Below are 21,826 nucleotides of genomic sequence, written 5' to 3'. Positions count from 1 at the left end.
TCCACCTATATATACTTTAGTAGTTTATATTCATATACATCAAACAAAAAAATATGAGGTTGTTAAATCCAAGTTTGATTGTGATTGTGATTGTTATTTAATTATTTACCTCTGTGGATCAATGAATAGATGATTTTCTTTTTCTTTTTTTTTTTTAAAAATAGATTTTATTGGATTTATAATTTAAAAACACATCGACAATACATTTACAAAATAGAAAGAAAACGGCTAGGGGGAAAGAAGGAAAACACCTGGCCTAACACCCCGGATAAAGGCCGGTTGAGGGGAAGAGAAAAGATATAGAGGGAGAGAAGGGAAGGGAAGGGGAGGGAGAAAACATTATTTAAAAATTCCGATTTGGCTTTCAACAATGGAGGCAATGGTTCATCCCAACAATTTGGATATAACAAAAACGACTAAATATAAAGATTTATTAGACCCTCTAGGAAAATTAAGAACTCGACAGGATTTACAGGAACAGGGATTTAAAATCGACCAGTGGTTATATATACAAATCCATAGCAGATACAAACAAGATATCAAAGAGTTTGGAATCTATAGCAAATTACAATATTTAGATAAAATCTTATTAGGGTCAAATAAAAAGAATATCTCTAAATTTTATAAATATTTATTGGAGGTAGAATTAGAGCAAGAGATAGTGAAAGGGAACATGATAACATGGAGTAGGAATATTGGAAGAAGCATTACATTAACAGAATGGGAAAAGATCTGGAATAGAAACATCAAGATTATGAAATCGGCTGCGTACAAAGAAAATATGTATAAAATGTTATATAGATGGCACTTACCCCCTTCAAGGTTGGCGAAGATGAACCCTAACATGAGCTCAAGGTGTTGGAAATGCAAAAGCACTGAAGGAACATTTTTCCACACGTGGTGGTCTTGTAAAACTACCCAAAAATTTTGGCCAAAAATCAGAAAATGGTTGGAGGAGAAAACTAAAGAACAAATAGACTATAAACCAGAGTTCTTCCTGTTAGGGATCTCTGATAGATATTTATCCAAAAAGACAAAATATGTAATAATCCATATTCTAACTGCGGCTAGATTAGCGTTTGCTCAATGTTGGAAATCACCTCATACACCTTCAAAGCAAATGGTTATTCAGAAAATTTGTGAGTGTGCTGAAATGGATAAACTAACAATAGCGTTAAAAAACAAAGAGTCCTCAACATTTTACAACAACTGGGACTCATGGTATAATTGGCTTACACAGAGACAAATTATGTAATTGATAAAAAGTAACTTAAGCATAATGGAAAAGAGGAGTAGATTGGATATGATGAAGAGAAATGATCCTTACAGACTGTCACAAAAAGATATCATTCATTTTTAATTGTATTTTGAATAGATGATTTTCTAAAAAGTGAAAAATAAGACACATCTGGTTAAATATGAAGGGCCAAATAGCATTCTTGGCAGAAATGGTAAGGAGCTTTTCCTTGGGAGCCAGGGCGTCAATTTTTCCAATTTGGACTTTTAGAAAGGACTTGTTTGGAAATATGACCAAATTGAAAATATCAAATCCAGTTTTCAATTCTCCATTGGGGCCAAAAGAAACCTGTTCTCCAGCACTGTTGTTAAAAGAGATTTGATGCAAAAAATAATGGAGTTGGATGAAAAAATAAAACAAAGAAATATAAGTATTAACTAGATTCCTTGAATCATATGGCAAGCTCTCAGTTCCTTCAGTATGGTTTATACCCAATAGAAAGTAATTTAGATTTTCTATTCTGTTGTTTGTTTTCACCTGAAAAGGTGTTATATGAAAATTCCAGCATAACATTGAAAAGGAAGCAGAATTAACTTGCTTTGATCGACCTGGAATGTTAGGATTTATACATTTACTTTGCTGGCATAAGATTTAGACACTATTAAAAACTCCAATATAGAAATTTCTAGGCCAAAACAGCCTTCTGTTCCACCTCAGCAGTTATTATTTAGGGGGAAAAAATAAAATAGAATTGAAAACAAATGACCTGAAAACTTGAAGTTTTCTTCATTCTAATCATTGACAAAGGTTTTACATGTGAAACTGTTAAATATAGTGTGGAAAGGGAACTTCATGAGGACAGTGGTGACACCCAAGCAGGAAAAGCCCAAAGGGAACATCAGGCCAGCCATAAAATAAACTTGCATAGGAAAAGAGATTTAATAAAAGGTATTGAAAGAAGCCCCCTAGACAAAAGCCAAGTAATTAAGAAAGCTAGGGAAACAAGAAAAAGAAATCCCTTACAAACAACAGGTCATGCCAAATCAGCAAAACAAATAGACAAAAGACACGAAATAAATTCCATAGCAGACAGGAGATTGCCACCAAACAAATATAAGAAAACATTAGGAAGACAATCCCTGACAGGATTTAAAACATTAAGAAATACAAACACAAGCACACACACACAAAAGGAAAAAAGGTATAAAAATCAGGGGTTTATTATACGAAGATGGCTAGCCCCAGGAACGCAGACTTCTTGCTATCTCTTGCCTTCCTGAAAAATAAAAGGAACCCGCTTCCAAGCAGTTGTCTCTGTCTGTGTCCTTGCACTGGAGCCCTCCCAGCAGGAAAATCGAATCCTCAAAAGAAAGGCATTTTCCAGCCTTTCAACAATTGCCGACCATGAAGGTTTTCCAGCCAACCCTGCCACCAGACCGGGCCCGCAGATCCAAACCCAGCCAGCATGGACCTTCTTTGTCCAGGGAAAACATCCACAGACCCAGCCCGGAAGGCATAAGGGTAGTAAAGGGAGTCCTTGGGCTTTTCTGCTCAACAGCTGTTTGAAAGCAGGTGAGTACCGCTTCAAATTTATAATCTTACTAGGGAGGGGAGTGGAAGCGTGAGTGTACCAGGTGTGTGAGTGTGGGTTTTCTCTGCTGAAACAGTGGGACCTCACCTCCTCTGTGATTGTCAGCCGCACCCCAGCCAGCTGTTAGCTCCAACAAGCCGTGACCGGCTGGATTTGGGAACGCAAGGGGTAATCACAGAGTGTGAGTCCTTCTGAAGGACGTAAGAAAAACCGAGTGGGCTGAGAAAGGAACTGTTGTTGGGAAATAAATAGAAAGCAGAATAAATAGTCCCAGTGCATCCTGCAAGTAAAGGCCTGTGCATTTAGAAGGGGCCCGTACCGGCTGCTGGCAAACAAAATTGGAAATAGTTTGCCTTACAAAGCAGAGCAGGTCCTTCCAGATCCCCACCTTTAAGGGAGATCTGAAAACTGACGGCGGAGTGTAGGAACGGGCCCGTACCGGGCTGCTAGGGGGCGGACGGTCCTCCAAGATCCCCGTTTTTTAGGGGGGGTCTTAAAACTGACGGCGGAGTTTCCCTACGAGAAAGGGGCCCGTACTCCGCGTGTAGGGAAACCGGAGTCCTTTCCAGACCTTTTTTGTCTGAAAACTGACGGCGGGAGCCCGGCTAAACCAAAGTAATCCCCACATCAGGTAGGGAATATGGGAAGTTGTAGCTTGAGGGCAATGGAAGAGACCCCCTTGGATAAATTACTTGAGGCTTGGGACGAAAGGCAAATGCCTGTCCTAACTGGAATGAATAGAAAGGAAGCGCAAAGGATTTGCAAAAAGTGGGCTTTATTACGAGATGACATGGGTAGACAAATTTGGCCTGATAGCGGTACCTTAGATTATAAAACCCTGAAAGCACTTAGAACATGCATTAAGCCCAGCCAAATACCCTATTGGTACTGCTGGGCTGAAATTGTTAGGACCAAAGACCTGACTGAGAAAAATAAAAAAGAAAGAAAGAAAAGCCTGAAACCCATTTCAGGGAAGGGAATACTGAGGCACGGATTATGGCTCCCCTTTTAAGCAAACCAGTGCCAGGCAGAAATAGGGGACAACTAGAATATGTTTTTATCCACACTCCCTTCTCTGCCTCTGACCTAGTCATCTGGAAAAAGGATACCCCAGCTTTCAGGGCTGATCCTCAAACAGTTATTAAAACCCTGAAATCTATCATAGACAGCCATAATCCATCCTGGGGTCACATGACTCTGCTGTTACAAGTCTTTCTAACGAAAGACGAACTATTAACCCAGCCCGCATAGCATGGCCAGTACATCGCCCTGACTGGGACTATAATGATACCAATCAATGGGACAAATACACTAGAGCAAAAGATAATTTACTAGAAGCTCTAGAGGAAATAAGAAAAAAAACTTTTAAACTAGTCTGAATTTCAAAAGAAACAACACAAAGGGAAAAGGAAAACCCTGATGCCTTTTGGGTCCACCTGTCAGAAGCAGCTACTGCATATGCCCACCTAGACCTTAGCTGCCTGAAGGACCAAAGGATTTTAACTTCAGCCTTCATGGATCAGTCCACCTTAGATATTAAAGAACATTTCCACCGCTTCATCTCTAACTGGCCAACCTTAGACATAGCAGAGTTGCGCAGGATTGCTAACTTTGTCTATGATCAAAGAGACAAATTGAAAGAGGAAGAGAAAGATAGAAAGAGACGAATAGAAAGACAGGAAGACTTTAAAATGTTTGCTGTAATGAAGCATGATGCCAGACAAACACCAGGTAAAACCCCCTATAATTCAAAGAAATGCTGGCATTTCGATAAAGCAGGATGGTCGCAAGGCAAATGTCAGCATTGTTATAGGTGCAGACAGGAAGGTCATTTCAGCAGGCAATATAGGCAACACCCCTCCTGCAACTGGTATCACCCACCACCTAGGAACATGAGGCCAGCCAATAATCCAGTCCATTACACTGAGCAACAAAGTTTCAGGCACCAGGCACCACACAGCACTCCCTTTCCTCCAATAAATAATAACAATAGACATCAATGGGAGCAAAGGAGAGAACAAGATTTACCCCCTTCTTGACTAGAACATGACAATGAAAGCACTGAATTCATGGCTACCTTTAACGGGCTGGCTATCCCCCTAAAAAACGGCCCAGAAGGGGAACCCATCGTAACCATTCTTATAGGAGGAAAGAAATACAATTGCTTAGTTGATACTGGAGCCACCTCCTCATTACTGAACCACCATATAAAGCTTCAGTGGCTGAAGGGGCTTGGGATAGCATAATGGGAGGGGGGGGAGGAATAATCCCTGTAGAATTTACCCACAATGTACCAGTAGAACTAGGACCTTTCACAATAGACCATGCATTTATTATTTTCCCCCAGTCCCCACTGTCTCTACTAGGAACAGATCTCCTATGTAAAATGGGCGCTACCATAATATGTGGCAAACAGGGCCTGCAATTGGAAATCCCAGGAAAAGGCACACACAAGACAATCATGCTGATAACCAGCAAGACAGGGCTTCATGAAGATTTAAAAAGCCTGCCATCCTCCTTATGGGGCTGGGATGCATCAGAAGTGGGGCTACTTAAAGGAGCCATGAAAAGACCAAACAAAGAGGTGAAGACCCTACTGGGCAAACTCTGTCAGGAGACACACCTCTCCTGGCCACAAGTGCTCCCAATTGCCCTCTTTTATTTCAGAACCAGACCAAGACAAGATATAGGTATTTCCCTACTTTGAGATCCTTTTTGGTCACCCCCCCCCGCCCCATACCCTACTAGGATCCTCATTCTCAGTCTAGATCCCCATTCCCTTTGCTTAGATGGGGGGGGAGGGATAGGGTTTTCTCTTCTTATCTTACAGCCCTGCAAAAGAGACTACAGACCCTCTGGACCCAGAGTGCGCTGACACAGACTTTACCCCTGGAAGAAGCCCTGCATCTACATGAGCCAGGAGATTGGGTGTGGATCAAGTTCTTCACCAGAACCTCCCCTGTACAACCCAAGTGGAAAGGACCCTACCAAGTTTTACTGACTACACACACCGCCGTAAAGGTTTGCAGAACGAGACTCTTGGCTACATTGGACACATCCAAAGCCAGCAGTCATAGACCATAGCCAAACTCCACCACAATCAATCCCACCCATCAAACTCAAGAAAGATCGGGACACAGATCAATGGACGCTTGCAGCATTCTTCAACACTGTTGAACCACACCACTGTGAGGAAACAAGTGCAAATGTTGCATTACACAAAACTGGACTCCCGGGTGCTGAGTTATAAACTATTGTTTTTTTTTAATTTTTGTCTCACCTTCTCCATTTTTTCCTTTTTTAAAAAACCTTTTTTTCATTGTATTTTTTTTTAACAAAAAGGACTTTAACCATACCTTACTCATAATTTTTGATACTTGACCTTTTACATTTTTTTTTACATTGTTATTTTAAAAAAAAAGAGGAGGGGGGAGGAAGGGAAGAAAAGGAATCTAGCAACGGGGAACATGAAATGCAATATATTCTATGTATTATTATCTGTAATAATTGTAACATTTGTAACACAAACAACTGCGTTCCTGGAACCAAAGCTTATCCCAGAGAAAGGAAAACATACGGGAATGTTTAGCAAGAGAAATACTCAACACCACTAACGTTTGCTTAGCAGGAGGGAAATCATAATGTCACTGGGTGCAGCACACCTAGGGTCACAGAATGCACCAGTCTTAGCAACACAGAACTAAAATGCAACTATACAGAGACCATATCATTTTCATAGAGTTACCTGAAGCTCCCACCAGGATGGTTTTTCCTTTGTGGCTTAAAAGCCTACTCATACCTTCCTGCAAATGCCACAAATGACCCCTGCACCTTGGGAAGGTTAACCATGCTTATGCCATCCTTACAGAGACGACACAGGAGAGCCTTCCAAACCCTAGACTCAGACTGTGATTCCAAAGTCTCCCTTCCCACAAAAACAGAATACATCTCATTGGCAATATCCTTGGTAGGGGTACCTGGATTGGCAGTGCGAAATTCTAAAAGTTTGAATAGACTAGCATGTACCCTGGCAAAAAAAAAAAAAGCTTGAATTCGACCTCCCATGCCCTGGATGCCCTTAACAGAGAACTGAGGGAGGTCAGAGAAGCCACCTTGGAGAATTGAGCAGCAATAGACTTCCTTCTCTTGAAGCATAACTATGGCTGCGAAAAATTCCAAGGGATGTGTTGCCTCAATCTGGACGAAACCTCAGAACTCGTAGGGAGGGACATCCACCACCTGAAAGAGCTATCTCAGAATATTGGTCAGGAGCAATCATTCCTGGACTTTTCATAGCTCTTCTCATGGATGCCAGATTTCCATTGGCTCAAAATCCTTATAACAACCACAGTCACCATTTGTGTCTTTGGAGCCCTCATGTGTTGCCTCTGTCGATGCATACCACCCTGCCTTAGCTGCCTAAAGGCCTGTATTCCCTCTCAGAAGAGAAAATTAAAGGGGAGACAGGCAGCTATGATAGTGATCCAGACTGATCACAAATACCAAGTATACCCAGACATTCAATCAGAGATCACCCTCTTAAAAAAATAATAATGAAGGATTGTGGAAAGGGAACTTCATGAGGACAGTGGTGACACCCAAGCAGGAAAAGGCCAAAGGGAACATCAGGCCAGCCATAAAACAAACTTGCATAGGAAAAGAGATTTAATAAAAGGTATTGAAAGAAGCCCCCTAGACAAAAGCCAAGTAATTAAGAAAGCTAGGGAAACAAGAAAAAGAAATCCCTTACAAACAACAGGTCATGCCAAATCAGCAAAACAAATAGACAAAAGACACGAAATAAATTCCATAGCAGATAGGAGATTGCCACCAAACAAATATAAGAAAACATTAGGAAGACAGCCCCTGACAGGATTTAAAACATTAAGAAATACAAACACAAGCACTCACACACAAAAGGAGAAAAGGTATAAAAATCAGGAGTTTATTATACAAAGATGGCTAGCCCCAGGAACGCAGACTTCTTGCTATCTCTTGCCTTCCTGAAGAATAAACCAGCTTCCAAGCAGTTGTCTGTGTCCCAGCAGGAAAACCGAATCCTCAAAGAAAGGCATTTTCCAGCCTTTCAACATTACAATCAAAATGACTCTGAATAAGATGGTTTTCCAATAGTTTCCCAAAGTTCCTCAAGTTGAGTAGTAGTAAAAATAAAGTCCAGACATTTGAGACAATTTTGATTTTCACAGAGTTAAGCAATCCAATCTGTCCTTTACTTTTAAAGTTATTTCTTGCTGCAATATCTTTTCTTTCTTTACCAAATCTGACACTGAAGCATCCCCTATGCCTTTATCACCCTGGCTCCGAGAAGCCTCAGGGCTTGAAAAAAGGGTTTGGGGAAGCCATACAAGAATAAGGCTTTGGCCATTGCGATGGCAATGGTGAAGGAGAAAGGTTGCTGGGGCAGTTGCTGCGATGGTGATAGTGAAGGAGGAAGGACGCCGGGTTTTTTTTTTTTTTTTGCCAAGAGCAGCCTGCTTCACAGACCCACAGCTCTCAGTGCTGGTGAGCTCTGCTGTCTCACTGCCCTGCAAGGATGGGAGGAATTGCCAATTGCTGAGCCCCCAGTGCTGGCAGGCCTACCATCTCATTGCCCTGCAAGGATGGGGGGGAATCACAGATCATTGAGTGTTTTCCAAGCAATGGAACTGCTGTCTCTCTGCTGGCTAGTCTCAGGCATCAGGCTCTCCACCTTGCTGGCTGGACTCATGAAGGATTAGTGGACTTGTCGCCTGTCACTGCCTGTGCCAGCTGGAATTCCTTACGCTGCCACTACTGCCTCTGCCATCTTATAGATAGATGTTTTACCCTCAAGCTTCATGATATGTCAATGATTTAGTACTGTTTGGTTTGATTCAAAATGTTTTCCTTCTGTCACATGAGTTGCCATTTAGGTTGTTGTGGTTTAGATCTTATACTGGGTTTAACGGTATGCTTCTAAAAGTAAGTTTTGGATTAGCCTAATTAATCCAAGGAAAGAAGGCAGACAGGCAGGCTTTTCCAATCAACAATTTTTTTAAAAAAATGTAAAGGAATTGGATGCTGATTAAAGTGGAACCAATTCTGGTAGAGGAGAGATTGGTAAAATAAATATTGAGCACAACAATGAGACAGACCAGGCTAGAATCTGCAGAATAAGAGCGGTGGGGAAAATCCAGACCTATTTCCCCAATGGTTCCCTTATGGGGAGATACCTGTCTAAAACAGGTGACTAAATAATTGCAAACACCCTTTGTCCTCCTTCCTTGCTACATTATCCAGAACAGAGACATCAGCCCATCCTATGTTTTTCAGGACAGATAAATACACGACACACATTGATTCAACAAAATATTTTATTTAATAGATTATTTCTATGGCCACTGCTGGTAAAGTTGGAAAGAATTTAAGAAGTCATGTCTGTATGATTTCTATCTTACTTTGATATCAGAAAAATATATCAAGTACAGCATATAATTATATTGTTTGGAAATAGAGAAGTTGTTATTACCCATAGGGAAAAGTATTCCAGGAAATGAACAATTACAAAAAACTACAAAGCCCATGATCCATTGGGTCATCATTTCAGATATATTTCCTTATATAGAAAGAAAAAGAAAATTACCAGGGGGAGGGGGTGGCAAAAAAATTGTGAGTGTGTAAGTGACTTCTGAATTCCTGTTGGCTTCCCTGTTAAATTTCTTCATGGGAAGCTGGTAGGGAACATCAAAAACCTCTCTCTCTCCTTCCCTCCCTCCCTCTCTCCAATTTCTGATAGCTTCCACATTTATTTTTCTTGTGAGAAGATTTCTGGGAAAAAGTCAATGGGAAAGCTAGCAGGAAATTGCAAGACAAAGACCAGGAGGCAGGATATGATTGCTGATAGATGGGAGAGGAAGAAGGGAAGCTGGAGAAAGAATGATATGTAATGATCATTGAAACTGGTTTATAAGGATATGGCATAAGTTAGGATTGGTGTGCAGGGGTACATAAAAGTTGTGACATGGTTTAGGGAGGGTCCAGTCAGGAAGACTGGGGCTGAACAGGAATGCATGAGACGTACCAAATAGGTCATGGAAGGCACAATGTTATGATATGTACAGAATAAACTTTGAGTAACAAGGATATGCACATGAAAACATTTATGAGAGTAGTTATGAATAATTATTCAGCCACACACAGATACACTAAATTGAGTTAAAGTTTATTTTAAGAAATAGCACAGTCCAATAAGCAGTCCAGATCATATACATTTTACAGTCCAAAGAATATCGAATTACAAAATCTTCTTACCGGTTGCCTTTGTCATTTCCAGTAAAAAAAATATATCAAAATATAAGCACAGCATAAATACAATAGAGGACCTTAGATAGCAACAAAATGTCAGAGAGACAGAATGTCAGAGAGACAGAATGTCAGAGAGCAAGCTATGATCTCTAGCTCCCTCTAATTGCTGATTGATTGTCTACATAAACAATAGATGGATCACGTACAGTAATTCCAATATCCTTCAACAATTGTTTATTGTATCAATTCTGTACACATTAATGATAAACATGAGAATTCTGCTTCCATAGTGGATAAACTAATATGTTGTTGCCTAATAGACTTCCATCCTATTAAAGCATTACCCAACATTACCACTATACCTGATGTTGACTTATGAGTCATTATATCAGTAGCAAAACTTGCATCAGCATATGCAGTTAACACTAATTCATTACTTGGTTCTAAATATAATGAACAATTGATTGTGTGTTTTAAAAGCCTAATTATTTGCTTAGCCGCTTGCCAATGCCTTTCATTTGGTTCAGCGTTATACTTAGGCAATTGGTTTACGCTAAGATATATCTGGTCTAGACCAATTATTCAGATATGATAGACTACTGATTAAGGATTGATATATTTCCTTATCAAACATAAGACTTTTGATATCACTATGTGTAAATTCCTTAATCATTGATGTCTTAGCAGATTTACAATGCTCCATGCTATAGCATTTTAATAATTGGCTAATCTTTTTGGTTTGTGAAATTTTAAAACCTTTATTCGTTTTCACTATATCAAGACCCAAATAATGCTTAATCTCCCCTAAATTTCTAATCCTGAACTTGTTCTGTAATCTATAAACAGTATCATTTGCTTCTTGTTCAGTTTTAGTTATAATTGCTATGTCATCCATAAATAACAGTAATAGAGAACTTAAACCATCTTTTTCTCTTCAGAACAAACAAGGATCAGCTTCAAAACCTATTGAAACTAATTCCTTTACAATACATTCATTCCATTCATAACTGGATTGCTTTAGACCATGAAGGCTTTTCTTTAATTTCTAATAATCAATTTTTCCATCAGCCTTTAAACCTAATGGCTTTTTCATATAGATGATATGCTCTTTCACATATACTGCTATTCCTTTCTTTTTCCCAAGTCTGCTGGTGACGTATACAGATTCCCTAGCTTGAGGCATCCTAAATATTTTTCATCTAACTTCCTTATATGGGTTTCTTGTAAACATATTTGCATTTTGTTTAATTAGTTAAATTAGTATTCTTTTCCTTTTTATCCTAGAATTCAGGCCATTTATGTTAATTGATAATATTTTCTTTTCCTCATCCGTTATCTAATTGATTCTTGCTCCTTGTCTTGTAGTTACTCCTGTCTCTCTTTGTAACTGGTAACGTGTCCTTGGTTCTTCTCTCTCTTGTTGTTGTTGTATATTTTTTGAATTCCTGGGATTCCTATCTCTGTTCTTTTGGTAATCCTGGTTGTCTTGTGAATTTGATTCTAGTTCATCTTTACTACTCAGTTCTTCTGGGCCTACCAGTCATTCATAGAATTCTTGGGCTTTTTCCTGGAGTCTACTCTAATTTTCCTTTCTTCCCATGAGATTAACATCCCTTCTGGGATTAGCCATCTAAATACAATGCCTTTTGATTTAATTGGGCCACCAAAATTTATAGTCTCGCTCTTGCTCTCTCACTCTTCTTGGGATTTGTTTAAGCACCAAGACTTCTTTACCTTTATATGTAATTGTTTCTTCTCTAGATATTTTGTATATAAAATCCTGGACCTGGCAAATATTATGTGAACCTCTTTTGGGCATTTATGACATCTTGCATAATTTGTACTCACTCTATAGACTTCGTCCAACTCTTTCAGGATATCATCCTTGTCTTTTTCCAACAGTTCTGCTAATATTCCTGCTATCACTTGTTCCAAATCCTTTTCTTTTGATTCCACTATATTCTGGAATCTCAAACATGCTGTGGCCTTATCCACTTCCAGATAGACCAGGGAGTCATCCATTTCTTTGCTCATGTTTCTTAGTTCTTCACCAACCATTTCCAGATTCTTTTCAATTTGTTCCATCCTTTTCTCAACCTCCTTTATTCATTTCTCTCTAGTGCTTGCTGGATTGTTCCAATTTTTTTGAACCAACTTTGAAATGTCTAATTTCATTTCCACCTTTAAATTCCCCATCTCTTCTTTTAATTCATTCATATCAGCTCTTGTCTCAGTATGGTTTTTTATCATTATTTCTTGGAGTTTCAACAGAGATTCTTGTAAGGTGAGAAGAGTCAACTGGATATTGGCATTCATGATAGATGGTTGTTTCTCTCCAGACAATGTTTTCTCAATTGTCTTTTGTGCCATCATTGAGGGTGATGCCACCACATTTTTGATGCTGGAGTAGTCTTCTTCCCAGATTTAAGTGTTGTGTTAGTTGTAGAAGTCATTTCTTGAAGGATTTGTTTCTGTTTTTGTATTATACTAAATACATTATCGCAAATTAGCATTCGCTAATCAAAAATATCAGATAGGACTAGCCACTACTCTAGATGATTAATTCATGATTTCATAGTATATTAGTGAACTAATCACTCTTATAAGCATAAATAATATCCAAAACAATTTCAGAGTTAAATTAAAAATCAAATACCTAAATTTATAAATCTTAGTATTTATATCAAGTACCCTCTACTTAAGTTCTAAATACTACTAATCCATATATCTATAAATGCTATGGAACTCTTAATCTAAATATCAATATTATGAAATAGTATTTTAAGTGTTTACAAGTCTAAGTAGTGATGTGTTGACCTTAATATACAGCAATTAATTATTTAGACTATAGTAATCACAATTAATCACAATTAATTATTTAATCTAACATAATCAACACATACAATCAAATATCAATACTTAGTTAATTAATTATCATTCTCCTTGTTTCCCCTATATATTAAAGCAAAATATAAACTTCAATATTACTAATATATCAACTAAATCAGAAATAGATCCCATTTACCGCAGTCAAATACCTGGAGAAATAAATAGAAAGTTGGTATCAGAAAATAATTAGTCCAAACAGCAGAGGCTACAGAACATAAAATATCTTAATGTAACTGTTCAACTCTTTGTCTCTAAAGTCAGAAAGTTCCATCATGAAACACACCAGGAGCGCAGCCTTGCTGAGTAATGTCTCTAGTTTCACAGTCTCACTGCACCCTCCAGTGTAGCCATTCCTCCTTTCATTCAAGATTCTTGCAGTTCAATCTTTCATATTTCATATGGTCTCTTCAATTAACAAATCTCCTCCACTTATTACACCTCCAAGCCAGTAGTCCAAAAAGAATCCAATAAGTTGTAAAAGATCACCCATAGAAATACGGTAAGGTGGTTTACTTCCTCACTTCTGATCTTCCCCCATCTCAGGTTTGTTAATCCAATCTTCCTGAGAGTCCACAAACCAAATCACTCACACTTTCCAAGAGCTAAACTCATTCCTCTTTTTTTCCCCGTTGTTGTCAATTACACAAGTCTCTCCAGCTTTTTTATCTTCTCAGTCCAATTGCTCGCATCCTTACCCTCTTCCATCTCATGAGCCCTTTTGCTTTCACCACCACTCATATCCACTTTTTAGCTGCTGCTTTTGGGCTTCACTCTGACTGATTTTGTTGTCATCTACTAAACTTCTCCAATGTTCAACGCTCTATCAAGATCGCAGATTCCTTCACTCACACTCCTTGTTCACCACAGTCTGTCATTCACTCGCTTCCTCTTGTAGGTATCGATCCAGACTTCAGGACTTCCATTACTGAATGGCGGTCTCTTGTTTGTTGGTCTCTACAGAGTCTCTCTGTGTTGCAATGAGAGTTGCCTTCTCCACACTGCAACTCAAGTCTCCCCACACTGGCATGTTTTTCTACAGGATATGTGCACACCTGAGGGTCGCTCTAACAGCAAGAAAAGGTAGCATAAAACTCTGAGTGAGCTTCAGTACCTCCACTTGTCCATACTTTGTCACTGGAAGTCTCCATCGGGGCCAATAGATAGGGATGGTTTTAGGTTTCATAGTGCCTTTTCTATGTTATCTTCTATAAAGTCAATATGTAGTGAGTCATTACAGTTAGTTGTGGTACAGCTAGGAAATGTGGGGCATGAACCATTGCTGTTTACAAAGACTGAACTGAAGAATGTGTTGAAGAGATTGGCCTTAACAGCTTCATTGTTGCAGTCTTTCCCATTTGGTCCTTTTAGGAGTGGGATGGTTCTTGATTCTTTAAGTTTGGTGTTAACAAAATTGTAGAAGGTGCAGGTGGATTTTGTATGTTTTACTAGCAGCTTTTCCTCTTGCTTGCAGTGGTAATTTGTGCATTCTGCCTTTATCTGTCAGAATAGGGTGTTTATTGGTTTTTAAAGTTTGCTAGTAGCTAGTTTTGTTTTTATGCCATTGCGATCTTTTTTTAATTGAAGTTTCCTTATTGTTATGGGTAATTTTTTTGTTTTGGGGGTTACTAATGGTACATATAGTTTAATGACTCTTTCAAGTTCAAACAAGAATGTATTATAATGGTCTTCTGTAGTATTAAAGCTAGAGAACAGAATATTCCAATCAAGAGATGATAAGTCAGCATCTTTGAGGTCACAGTTGGCTTTTTTGAAGTTGTATTTTGGGGATCCATCATTCGGATCCTCTTTGTGAGGGTATAAATTGAGACAAAAGTCGATCATACTGTGGTCACTGTTTGAAAAGGGTTCTTGCATTTGTAGGCTATATATTGAGTTTGAGCTGCTGCAGAAGATAAGGTCAAGGCAGTTATTGAGTCTAGTGTTGTTAATTACTAATTGATCCAGTCCCAGTGTAGTAACAGCATTGTACAGGGTTGCATACATGGGTTTGGATGTACATTCATTTAGGGTCCAATTTATAAGAGGTAGATTGAAGTCACCAAGGAAAATAAGAGGGTGAGGGCAAGAGGTAGCCCACATTAACAGTGAAGTTAGCTTGTTTTCATGAACTATGTCATAATCTGAGGCTCTGTAGCATAATAAGAAGTGGATTGTGGCATTTGAGGACAGTTCACAGACGATGGTCTCTGGGAGAGCAAGTTCCTGTGTAATTTGAATCTTTTTAGATTTAGGGATTTTTGTAGAAGATAGCAACACCACCTCCTCTACGGATTTTGTGATCTGACCGATAAATGTGATATTCACTGACTGTGGCAATGGAATCTGGAAAAGATGCATTTAACCATGCCTTACAGACAAGTATAATGTCAAATGTGGTTGTGCTTAATAAGATGAGGAATTCATGCATTTTGTTTGCGAGGCTTCTTGTGTTGAGTAGTTTGCATTTTAGATATGTAGTAGTGGGTCTGGAGGAAGTAAAAGGCCTAATGTTGGATGTTGGGGTGATGGTTAATGGGTATGTAAGTTGAAGGTCTTGCTTTTGATACATTCTATGCAGTAGTCAATGTATAGGTTAGTATTTCCTTGTTCATGGAGTCTTTTGAGCTCAGAGTGCAACTCACGGGATCATACACATTGCTGTAAGATTAGGTCAGGGCGAGAACAGAGGTTCTTATGGTTGGTGTTGCTTTTGGCGAGTGAATTTATAGTATAAATGAACGTACATTTACTTGATTCATTTTTGCAAATGACCCTGCATAAGCGTGCGGCCACCGAGCCATCACTGTTTTTGAATTCTGGGCTGATGCGGAAAATGTCAAGTATTTCATCAGGGGAGATGGCTGATGCTTGATAATTATTGATGACGTTGTGGATAATTGTGATGTCATCATTGTCACTGATGTCCTCTAGACCAAATAAGATGGTGTTGGGATGCTTCTGTTCGCAGTCAACAGCTTCTCTGATGAGGATTGGGATATCATTATTTGTTGGATTTGTGATTTTTTTGTGGATTGGGTTGTGGTAGTTGAGTAGAGATGTGGTTTGTAGCTATTGGATGTTCGGGGTTTTGTGTTATGTCTTCTTTTTCAGCTGACTGCCCATATCCAGGAGTTTGATACTGACAGGACTCAAGTTTGATTCAGCATCCCATCCTTCTGAGGTCAATAAATAAAGGTCTAGCTTGTTGGAGACAAGATGCTGATAATGTAAACCACTTAGTGAATGCTCTAAATCTATTATAACTTCAAATTGTCATTAAGTCAAGGACTCTCTGTATTCTGGGAGCTGACCTATTGTTTCAACTGTAACAGCAATAGCTCTGTTTAAAAATGGAAGTCATATTTTGAATTGAAATTGCTCTAAAGTGTTGTATGTGATTACAACACTTATTGAGAACTGGAATAGCTTCATCAGTGAACAAGGTTTAGGCTAGGTTGATACAAAATAATCCTGGAGGACAATATTAAAATACTTCCACCCTATTGTCTAGGAGCTGAGCTTGCTATTAAGAAGAATGAGGCTATTGCTAACATATGAATTAAATTGAACCCAAATTCCTGTCTGTTGCATAGAATACATTGCTTAGTAGATATCTTTCCTTATTTCCGTGATGCACAGAACCTTGTAAAAGTTTGCCATTATATCTATGCACCATGTAGAAGTAATCAATATTATGTGTCATTCTAAGGGTCCCTCAGGTAATGCAAACAGAATATGTGTATGTGTTTCAATAAGAGCAATGCCTCTAACTACCAAATTGATTTGTTTTAATTCTTGGTCTCCTCCTCTCAGAAAAGACCTTTGTCCCTGTGTAATGACAATTGTCATTCTGGATTTAGTAGGGCCAAAATAGAAGAAAAACCATTTTGCTGCTATGAGTGCTCTCCGTGTCCAGGAGGAAAGATTACAAGTCAGAAAGATAAGATTTCTTCAGTTCAGAAATATTAACCATTCCATGAAAACTTACATGGAATAAATTCACAGATAATATAACAATGATTGGGATGAGTGTAATTAAGGAAAATATTTTGTCTCTTCCCTAATTACCTTCTCAGAAACAGTGAACCTTGTCATCTTAGCTTTAAGACCAGTGGTGGTAATCTACCAGTTCAGACCAGTTCAGCTGAACTGGTACCTCTGAGGATCATCTGTGAGTGAATTGGTTCTATCTGATGATCAGTTGCTGAACCCACCCACCCACCCTGGCTCTATACTGACCTTTATTTCCTGATTTTGAAGCTCAGCTGCTTCACACGGCACAGCAGATTGCTGTACGTCAGCTGTTGAAGATAGAGGGAGAGTGAAGGATTGCAGGAGAAGGTCAGTTGCAAACTATCTGTGCGCACACAAAGTGTGCCCATCAAGCCACTCCCGTAGAACTGGTGGTAAAAAAAAGTTGAATCCCACCACTGCTTAAGACATACAGCCAATGAATGTTGATAAAGCCCTGATAAATACCAAATAGAAGGCATAAACTTTGCATACTAAATGAAGTTTATCAATAGGTCAAAAAGAAATTAAGGTCATGAAATACTGTCTAGTTGTTTTCTTGAAACCAGCATTGTCTTTGTAGTCCTGCCTTAACTTCCTCACTAAAAGCCTGATGTGCTGTTCTATCCAATTGAATGAATATTCTAATTGTCATAAATTTGCATCTCGTCCATTTATAGGATAGACAGTTGAATTACAGTTCTGTAAATAAACAGTGAAAATATGGACTGATTTCCACTTTAAAATAGACTCTGTAAAATTAATTTCTTGTAGAAACTTTCCTGTTCCCAGGATCTGCACTTTTCTGTTAGTTTGAAACTGATAACTTGAGATATTATGCCCATGTTTTATATTACAATGAGCTGTTTTATATATTTACAATGATCTAGGAATTCATTTTTTAACCACTGAGATGAAAGCCTATCTTTAAAAAATCACCATGTATGTTTCACCTAAAATCTATGGCTTCATATGCTACCTTCTTTTAATATGTTGAGATATATAGAGAAGTAAAACAATAAAAACATAGTTTGGTCCTATCTTCTATTAGTTCTAATATTTGGTAGATTAATCAAAGCGTGAATCCTAATTAAGTTAAATTACATAGAGTTTCACTGACTACATTACAAAGGTGTTGTATTAGTGCCCTTACTATAGTTTATAAATCTCTAATACTTAGTCCAATCAAACCATTAACCAGGGCCCATTGTGCTATATTCTTATTTCTTTCAATATCACACATGTCTTCATTACTAGAGTATCTTCTACATTGTAATAATAGCAGTGTGTTCATTTATCTGCTCATTCCTTCATTTCTACAGATATCAGTAATTGTTTGCCATACCTAGAAAGACAATTGTCAGCATTCCAGGGAAAATACATTCCTGTCAGTAACTCCAAGACACACATCATATCAAAGTATGTTTATTAGAATAGCACCTGGCACATTCTATGGAATTCTGAAACTAAAAGTTTCCCCACAATGTCCCAACCTACCCCTTTTCCCAAACCATCCCCTTTTCCCTCATCATCACATCACATGAACCAATCCCAAAGTAATTTCTAATTCTTTCTGCGCACACTCTGTAACCTTGAACTATCAAAAGTTATATATATATTATATTTTGTCTACTAAGAGCTACTCAATTTACATCATCCCCTCCCACTTTCTCCAGCTATGCAGCAGCAATGAATTCCATAGCTGACAGGTGTCCCCCCTGAAAAGTTCATCTCCTATAAGAAAATAAGAAACGAAACACAACCTGGGGTCAATGCAATGTCCTTAACCCTCTCTCCCCCTCCAAGGGGACCCTTTGGTTTGTTGGGGAATTCCTCATGGAATTGGTTAACCAATCTATCTGCATGTACAACCCAACTTTTTACCCAAGTAACATCTTATACAGAGTAACTCTTCCATAATACCAAGTATTATAACTGTCCTCAGTGTAATCTAGAATTGAGAGTTTTCTTGATTTCATAATGTGTCTCACTCTGTACGATTAAAGGTTTAGGGGAGCAATTGGTATTGGTATTATCATAAATGTAACAGCTGGTTTTAATAAACTACTATGGAACACTGGGTGTATTTTTCTCAATAATTGGGAAGACTCCATTGGACCTGACTGGGTTGATTATTTTTGATAGTGGAAATGGACCTAAGAACTTAGGCCCCAACTTCTTACTAGGAAGTTTCAATCTAAAATATTTTGTTGACAAATATACTTTGTCTCCTACTTTAAATGGTGGTTGGAGTGATCTATGTTTGTCTGCTTGATTTTTGTAATCCTTTGCAACTTCAGTCAAAGCTTTTTCATATCCTCCCAACCTTTCTTTAATGAGTTCATCCGTTCTGTTACAGACATGGATGTGGGGGTTCTCTAGGTAATTCTGGCATAGGGACAAATTCCATGCCAGTGTTGATTTGGAATGGAGTCAACCCTATGCGGCTATGTATTGCATTATTATAAACAACCTTTGCAAATGGTAATAAGTCTACCCAGTTTTCTTGTTGATAATTTACATAACATCTGATGTATTGTTCCACCATGGTGTTGGCCCTCTCCACTGCTATGTTGCATGCAGGATGGAACACTGAGGATAATCCTTGGGATGACCCAATAGATCTTAAAAACTCCTCCAGAAATTGGTGGTAAATTGTACCCCTCTATCTGAGATTATTCTATGAGGTACTCCGTGTAACCTATAGGTATGCTTCACAAACAGTTTTGCAAGCTTTTTTTTTGCAATGGGAGTCCTTTGTAGGCTTAGTGGGCCTGCTTAGAGTATAAGTCTATAAAAGTCCAAATGATTGTATTCCCTCTACTCTCAAGTAATTCTATGATAAAGTCCATTGAAATTTCTTCCCATGGCTGTGTTGGTTCAGCTACTTGTTGGAGGAGGCCAGGGGTTTTCCAGTTCTGTGTTTCATCATGACACAAATTGAGCAGCTTTTCACATAGTCCTCAATGTCAGATTTCATTTTGGGCCATCAGAACTGTCTTCCGACTAAATGTAGGGCTTTTAGAAACTGAAGTGTCCCTCCAACCACAAGTCATGGCTATGCTTTAGTTCCATTAGTCTTAGATTTGTGGGTACATAAAGTTTAGTCCCCTTCCAAGCCAGTCCCGCATTCATTGTCAATTCAGTTTGATGCTCCAGGAACCAGGGATTGGTCAACAGGGTTGCTTTCAACTCAGTTGTCAGTTTGTCTTCCAGGCATCTGGGGTTGCAGTTGGCTTGGCCTCGAGTGGTTACTTGGCCTGCTGATTGAGCTGATATCAGAGCCTGCACTATTTCCTCTCAGTGACTATCAAATTGGGGTTTCCTGGACAGGGCGTCCACCAATATGTTTTTCCCTCTGGGGATATATTTCATGTTGAAGTTGAACCGCTTGAAATATTGAGCCCAGCAGACTCGCTTAGGTGATAGCCTCTGAGGTGTCTTTGGAGCTTCGACGTTCTTGTGATCAGTTCACACCTCAAATGGCTCCTTCACCCCTTCCGGGAAATGCCTCCAAGTCAACAAATCCAATCGTACTGCAAATGCTTCTTTCACCCTCAATCAGCAATGGTATAGGAGGATCAGTCTGGGTTGGTCTCAAACCAGAAGTGTGTTCAGGTTTCAACAAACTAACATGGAAAACCAGGTGAATTCGTCGAAGAGTTTTTGGTAGTGTCAATTGGACCATCACAGGATTTACAATTTGTTCAATTGTGAAAGGACCTACATACTTAGGACCAAGTTTTTTTGACTTTTGAGTGGTTTGTAAGTATTTGGTGGACAGGAAAACTTTGTCACCCACTTGATAGGTCTTCTGTGGGGCTCTCTTTTTATCTGCAACTTTCTTATGAGATTGATGGGCGTCATCCAATGCTTTGCTAGCAACTGGCCAGTTAAGTTGGAATTGAGATTTCCATTCGTCTAGCGACTGGATGTTAGGTTTTTCATCAGGAAGCTCAGGTATGGGCACAAAATCTTGTCCCGACACCACTTTAAAGGGGGTGAACCCAGTACTACTATGAACAGAATTGTTGTATGCCACCTCGGCAAACGGCAATAAGTCAACCCAATTATCCTGTTGATAATTTAGGTAACATCTGAGGTATTGTTCTAACACTGCTTTAGTTCTCTCACAGGCCCCATTGGTTTGGGGATGGTGGGAGGAGCTTAAGCCCTGGGCGGAGCCTATTAACTTCAAGAACTCCCTCCAAAAGTTTGAGGTGAATTGAACCCCTCGGTCAGAAATTATACGTTCAGGAATACCATGCAGTCTATAGCTATGCAGTATAAATAGTTTAGCCAACTATTTTGCCGAGGGAAACTTAGAGCAAGGTATGAAATGCGCTTGTTTGGAAAACAAATCTGTTACTACCCAAATGACTGTGTGTCCAGTGCTCTCGGGTAACTCTACTATAAAGTCCATGGAGATTTCCTTCTAAGGAGCTGTTGGCCTGGCCACATTTTGTAACAGCCTGGCTGGCTTACTAGGAGGCCTTTTTGCTGAAGCGCAAACTGAGCAGCTAGCCACATAAGTTTCAATGTCCTTTTTCAATGAAGGCCACCAAAATTGTCACTTAACGAGGTTTAAAGTCTTCATGAATCCAAAGTGACCAGCCACGTTGGAGTCATGGGCCTGTTGCAATATTTGGCTTCTCAATGTCTCTGGTACATACAGTTTCGCTCCCATCCAGGTCAAACCATCTCTAACTGTACAGTTATTCGAATGCGCCAGAAACCACTCATCCAGTTTTAGGGCTTCCTTTAAATGCACCATCAGATCACTTGACAAATCCCCTTCTTGCTTCTTATTTTGC

The sequence above is a fragment of the Pseudonaja textilis genome, chromosome Z, assembly GCF_049901715.1.
Source record: "Pseudonaja textilis isolate UNSWEBS1 chromosome Z, rPseTex1.2, whole genome shotgun sequence".
NCBI classification, from domain to species: Eukaryota; Metazoa; Chordata; class Lepidosauria; order Squamata; family Elapidae; genus Pseudonaja; species Pseudonaja textilis.
This window is presented reverse-complemented; position numbering follows the sequence as displayed.